Source organism: Rhinolophus sinicus, linkage group LG09 (genome assembly GCF_036562045.2).
Source record: "Rhinolophus sinicus isolate RSC01 linkage group LG09, ASM3656204v1, whole genome shotgun sequence".
Classification (NCBI taxonomy): Eukaryota; Metazoa; Chordata; class Mammalia; order Chiroptera; family Rhinolophidae; genus Rhinolophus; species Rhinolophus sinicus.
Window position 1 is genome coordinate 56,665,726 of NC_133758.1, and position 6,366 is coordinate 56,672,091.

General features: G+C 43.5%; 1 pseudogene; it reads right to left on the bottom strand.

Annotated features, from left to right (window-relative positions):
* Positions 1–1,525: 1,525 nt before the first annotated feature.
* On the bottom strand, positions 1,526–1,649 carry LOC141567025 (U2 spliceosomal RNA; annotated as a pseudogene).
* Between the last annotated feature and the right edge of the window lie 4,717 nt (positions 1,650–6,366).

Genomic DNA, 6,366 nt, shown 5'->3' on the forward strand with positions numbered 1-6,366 from the left:
TTTTCTTCTCTATTTCCCTCCCTGAAAATAAGCAAATGATACGATTTTATTAATTGAATGTTCTCCTTGATTTTAAGTTTAAATTAAGATGAACAACCATTTTTATAGTGTTATCTTTTAAAATTAAATTGAGTTATTTTTTTAAAATTACCAAATTAAATTTGGCAGTATATTAAAAGACATCTCAGTATGTGTTCAACTTTAGAAAAAAAAATCTACCATTTAAATCACTTTTACTAGAACACAAGAAAAACCACATAATTATTTTCATAGAGAACAAAAACACTTTTCAAAATATTCAACATACATACTACATACTTTCATGATAAAAAAACACACACTTCTAACAAATTAGTTTCTTAATATGACAAAAGGCATTGGAACTCTACAGTAGTCATCATACTTGATAATGAAATAAAAGGAAACAATATTACTATTATTGCTCTATTCGACATTTTTATTTGAGATTCTAGCCAATACTATAATATGAGGGAAAAATGGTATTAATATTGGAAAAAAGGGACAAACTGAGATTATTTGTAGACCATTTGATCATGTACCTAGAAAATTCTCAAGTCAATTGACAACCCAATAAGAGAGTTTAGCAGTGTAGTCAGATATAAGATCAGCATGGAAAAATCAATAGCTTAATTACGTGTTAGCAGAAACCAATTAGAAAATGAAATGAAAAATGAACTCGTTCTTAAAAGCAACAAATTTCATAAAATATCTAGAAATTAGCCCAATAAAAATTCCTAAGAACTATGTAAAGAAAGCTACCAACATTTACTGAATGGCCTTCCGTAAAAGTTAGATGTATCAGTTCTCCCATAAATTAATCTATAAATTCAATGGAATCCCAATTGAAATCTCAGTAAGACTGTTAATGATACACGACAAGATGATTTTTTTCCTCCCTGGAAGGGAAATTTCTAGAGGTAGTCAAGAAAATTTGAAAAAAGAAAAACAACAAGGGGTAACTTCCCTTGTCAGTAATCCAAATATAAAATTATAGCAGTTAAATCAGTGGTGAATTGCCATAGAAATAGCCAAAGAATAAAGAAACAAACCCAGAAGTATATTGTGTACATCTGGAAAATAGTTTACCATGAAGTCGACTTTTTAAATTCAGTGGTGGGCAAAACAATGAAATATTCAATAAATGATAAGGGGGGGATTGGCTATCTATGTAAAAAATACCCTATATAGTATAATCTCATAGCATAATCAAAAATAGATTATAAATTATTTTAAAAGGTATACAAAAAGGATACCAATTTTACAATCTTCGTAGGAAATACTTTCTTACTAATACCTAAAATCTACACGCCAAAAAAGGGCCTGAATTAGAGATCTGCACAAAAAAGTGAAAACCAGTTTGTTACAAATAATGTAAATCAAGTGAAGATACAAGTGGTGGACTAGAAGAAAATACAGCGTCTAAAAAAGAGGAGTAACAGCGAGAGCATATACAGAATTCCTACAAATGAATAACAAAAAGATCAAAAAACCCCACGAAAACAAAGCAAAGTGGGCAAAATACATGAAAAAGTAATTCACAAATAAAAGAAATATCAAATTGAACCAAATAATTAAGCTGATAAGAACAGATACTACACTTGATCTTAGCCGAAAGGCTGAGAATTGGTCAATGAGCAACAAATATATTTGAAGATGCTTAACTTCAGATATAATATTCAGGCAATTGCAATTAAAGTTAAAACAAAAACATTTTTTTTCCCCTCTATCACACTGGCAAAAACTAAATTGTAACACCCAGTGCTGGCAAAAGTGTGGGGAAAATGAACATTCTCATACATCAATGACAGATAGGAGTATTTATACAGTGCAACGTAGTAGTATTAAAGGTTTGAACTTGCAGTTCCACTTCTAGGAATCTATTCTTCATAAACACGTGCACTTGTGCACAAAGACACAAGTACAAGAAGGTATGCTGTACCATGGTTTGTATTAGTGTAATGATCCATCAGCATGGTGGGGAGGAGGGCTCTGGTGGTGAGTGATATGTCCAGTGGATTGAGGAGGGTTCAGCCCCCAGTGCACCCGAAGTGTGGTATGTCCTGCCACACCAAGTGGTGGTCCCTTCTGGCTCCCAGATTATGGCTGTGTGCTGTAGACAGGTTGGTCCCTTCCTGACCAGAGTCGACATCCCTGGGAATAATAGCAATAATACTACATCAGGTTGTTTGAGGATTGAACCAGACCACATCCAAACACGCCTATCTTCTTCCCTGTCTCTGTCAGAAAGACTCAGGCAATGGTCTCTCTGGTCAGGTAGCCTGCTCCTTGGAGATCAATGGGGGTGAGAGGGGAGCTCAAGACAGTTCAGCCTTGTTAGAAAGAGTGGAGAAAACCTCATTAATGCTTCTTATCCTTTGGCGTTCCTATTATCATGACAACTGCAACGATCATCAGGAGTACAGTAGGAGGCCCAGCCTAACTTATGTTTGTAGTCCACACACAAAATAAATCAGATAACCTCCAATTCCTAAGCCTGGCTCACAGGCCTTCCTCGGGCCCCATGGTCACCTGGCCCTCCCCCATGCTCTGCTAGGCATGTCCCTTCTCCATCATCTGGAGGCCTATGTTTCTGAGACCCTTCCTCATGCTCCTTGGGGACCCCGGGTCCTCTGTGGTCCAAGCCCCCCTGCAGTGTCAACACCCTCATGAGATGTGTCTGCAACTCACCTTGTCACTCAGCAAACATGGATCTTCCTGTTGTGTTCTAGTCTCTAACATGTCTTGGCTGTGGAGTTTAATTTCAGGAGTTTGTACTCAAATTTTGGGGAACAGACACAGAAGCAAACAAGCAGAAAACTGTGCTTGCCACAAGGTGGCTTATGGGGAGGAGCTTTGGGAGGCCTGTCTTGAAGCTCTGTTTGCAATGCAAACATAAGGTTTCTACTTAGGGGGTATTTTGTTCAGCTTAGAAGATTATAGGAGGGAGGGTTAAGCATCCTAAGCTACACTTTGGTGTGGCCCCTGCTGTATGCAGGACTCAGGCAATGGCCTTAAATGCAAGGAAACTCTGCAGCCCTCATTCTAGTCATTCTGCAGGCTGTTCAGAGCTCATGGGGACCCATGTGTCGACCCCTCCCTTCCTTGGCTAATAGATGCAAAAGACTACAAAACCATTTTGCCAAGTAGGCAACTAGGATTACCACTGAGCTTTCAAAGTGATCATGTCAGTTTGTAGCTCCCATTACAGTGTAATGTTATTTCCTTAAAGTTTGGGTGCACATTTTAATGAATTCATAAAATTCAAACTGTAAGTCCCATGGTGGGGAGGGGACTGCAATGCTATAACTTTGAATTTGAGCTGAGGGGTGGAAGGAATCTCATGTGGGGCTGGGAGCTGGGGGCAGCTCCTTCCAGGAGAGTGCTGGGACGGTTTCCCCATCAGGGCTTGGAGCCTGGGCTAGCAGGATGACAAGCCCACCTAGCCAGCAGCTCTTCTTTCCCTCCCCCACACCCACACCCACACCCCTCTTGTGAGCCAGATAACCAGGCTGCCTTCATCCCAGCTCCAAAGTCCCACACTCAAGGGCCCAGCAGGCCATGTTCTTCGTGGGTGAGGGGCAAGACCAGTTGAGGCCCTAGAAAGGGTTTCAATTTCTGAGTTGTTTGGACCAGGGTTCAAATCCTGTTTTTGCTACCTTCCAGCTGTGTGACCTTAGGCAAGTCACAGCCCTTATCTGAACCTCAGTTTCCTCATCTGTAAATGGAGATAATTCAACTTGGTATTTTGGGATGACAAATAATGACTACTGATGGAGTGTTTCCTCTTTACCAGGTATTGTCCTAGGCCCATTATGTGCATTAACTCGTGCAATCCCACATCAACTCTATAGGTAAGTGCTGTTCTTATTCCTGTTTTACAGATGGGGAAACTGAGGTGCAGAGAGCTGAAGTAACTTCTTGGAGATCACACAGAAGGCACAGCTGGGATTGAAATGCAAGTCATCTGGCCCCAGAGCATTTACCCTTATTCATTCATTTTCTTGTCTCTCTAAACATGGAGCAACTCTTACATAGTACGGGAGCCCACATTCAGCCATTAGATTATTCATTCAGTCAGTCACTCAACGATTTCCAGAGTACCATACCTACTCTGTCCCTGGCCGGTGCTAAATGCGAGGAATTCAGTGATGAATGAACCAGATGCTGTCCCTCTTCTCTGAAGTTCTATCTTAGGAACTCTGTGTGTGTGTGCATTATGGGTAAGATCGGTTGGAGAGCAACCATAAACAAGTAGCAACAAAAATCCAGAAAGTGATCTTTTTTTTTCCCCTACAAGTGAGGAAGATAAAACGTTAGTGTGAGGTGTGAAGGGGTGGGGAGGTGACATCTGAGCCGAGACCGGGTGATGAGGAGTGGTTCCCTGGGAAGAGCAGGAGGGAAGCAGCAGGAGCAGGTCCAGGTCAGCTGGTCCCTGAAGCCTCTTGCAGCTTTGGTCTGGAGCCAGCTGCTTGCCCAGCACTTGCAAACTCTGGCAGCGCTCAAGGCCACTCAGGAGCACCCCGACTCTATGAGCCTCTGCAGGGCTGTAGTTGCCCATGCTCAACCTTTGCTGGGTGTGCTGGAGAGCCTTAGGGCTTCAATTAGACACTGCCTAGGAGCAGGACTAAAGCCATTCCCTCAAACAGACTGGGAAACCCAGCTTCCACTTAAGTCTGGGTCTCTCTCTCTCTCTCTCTCTCTCTCTCTCTCTCTCTCTCTCTCTCTCTCTCATAATTGGGAAACAATCTCTTAGCCACTTCCATGAGAATTCTGTGGCCTACTTGGCTTTGTTGAGACAACTTCTCTCTCTTCCCACGAAGTCCTTGGCGATCCGTGTTCCCCGCCTCTCCTACTTCCAGCCCTCCCTGCTCAGAACTGTGACAAGGGGGTGAACTTCCTGCTGTGCAGCTGCTGGGATGTAGAGAATCCCGGCTCCAGGGAACCCTCTCCTGCCAGTCTCTGGCTGCCATTCATAGGGCTGAGCAGTTAAATCCATGATAGAAGGTGAAGCTGGAAACTTGGAGAAGCAGAAAAGCAAATTGAGGTTGAGGAAGCTGATCCTGATTTGCTGCTTTAGCCACCTGTGCTTTTCAGCAGATTCATTCCATCTGGAGGCTTTGTTTCATACCAAGAGCTGGCTGGAGTTTGGGAGAGTACCAGTAGGTGGGGACCTGAGCGCAGGCCTGCAACAATGGATGGAGCAGCTTCATTGTCTGGGTTTGCTCTCTCCCATTCCGAGGTAGACACACACACACACACACACACACACACACACACACACACTCATTTATAGTGATGCCCCACACAGCACACACCCTGTGCAGCACACCTGCACTTCACATATGGAAGCGCTGTGACAGTCCATTACTCGCAGAAGACAGAGGGCTGCTGAAATGGGGGACTTTATTTTAATAAAGGGACTATTTACCTCAGTGTGGGTAGGGCTGGTTTTGTTAGGCCTGCAAGCCAGGGAATGATCTTGCTGGTCTAAAGCAGTCCTGGCCGTCCCACCTCACTTTGCCAGGGCCTGGCCTGGTGTGAGTGTGTGTGTGTGTGTGTGTGTGTGTGTGAGAGAGAGAGTGTGTGTGTGTGTCTGTGTTTGTGTATGAGATGACTGGCCAGTGCGATTCCAGGAGATTGCCAGTAGCTTCTGGGAAAGACTTCCTTTGTGCTGAGAGAGAGCCCTTTGTGTAACCTCCTTCTTCCAGCTCAGCAGACTGTGGTGGGCAGACACAGTGCTGGAGCTAAGGCTAACATTCAGATATCATGAGGGGAGACGTCACCAACAGGCTGGGCAGAAAGATGGGAAGAACCCTGATTCTTGGTGGACCCAGACTCTTACCACTAAGTCTATCACATGGAGAATTGCATGCTTCATGCAGGCAGGTAGACCTCAAAGAGTGAAGAGGAGGGAGCCACCAAGTGTCACATGCCAAATTCCTATATGAAATTTTATCCATCATAGGAATGCCAAAAGTGTTATGCTAACGGATCTCTCCATGTGGAAACACAAGACTGGAAAAGGGAGGTTACCATGACCAATGATGTCTTCTAGGGGCCAGGCAGCGAAGAGGGTAGGTGTGTCTGATATGTATCTCCCACAAGTTCAGATGGCAGTGAAGATCAATCAAATAGTGATTTTCGCATTCTGACCAGGTTGTATTTTAGGGATGGCCCTCATTAGCAACTATCTCCAGGGCTACTCCAAAGACCGACCTCCACTCTGAGGTCTGAGACAGCTTCCCAAAATGCAGCTTGGACTAGATCCCTCCCCAGCCCCAACCAAAATCAAGATTTCTCCACTGTCCACAGTCTCAGGGGTCAAGCTACATATTTAGCAATAAA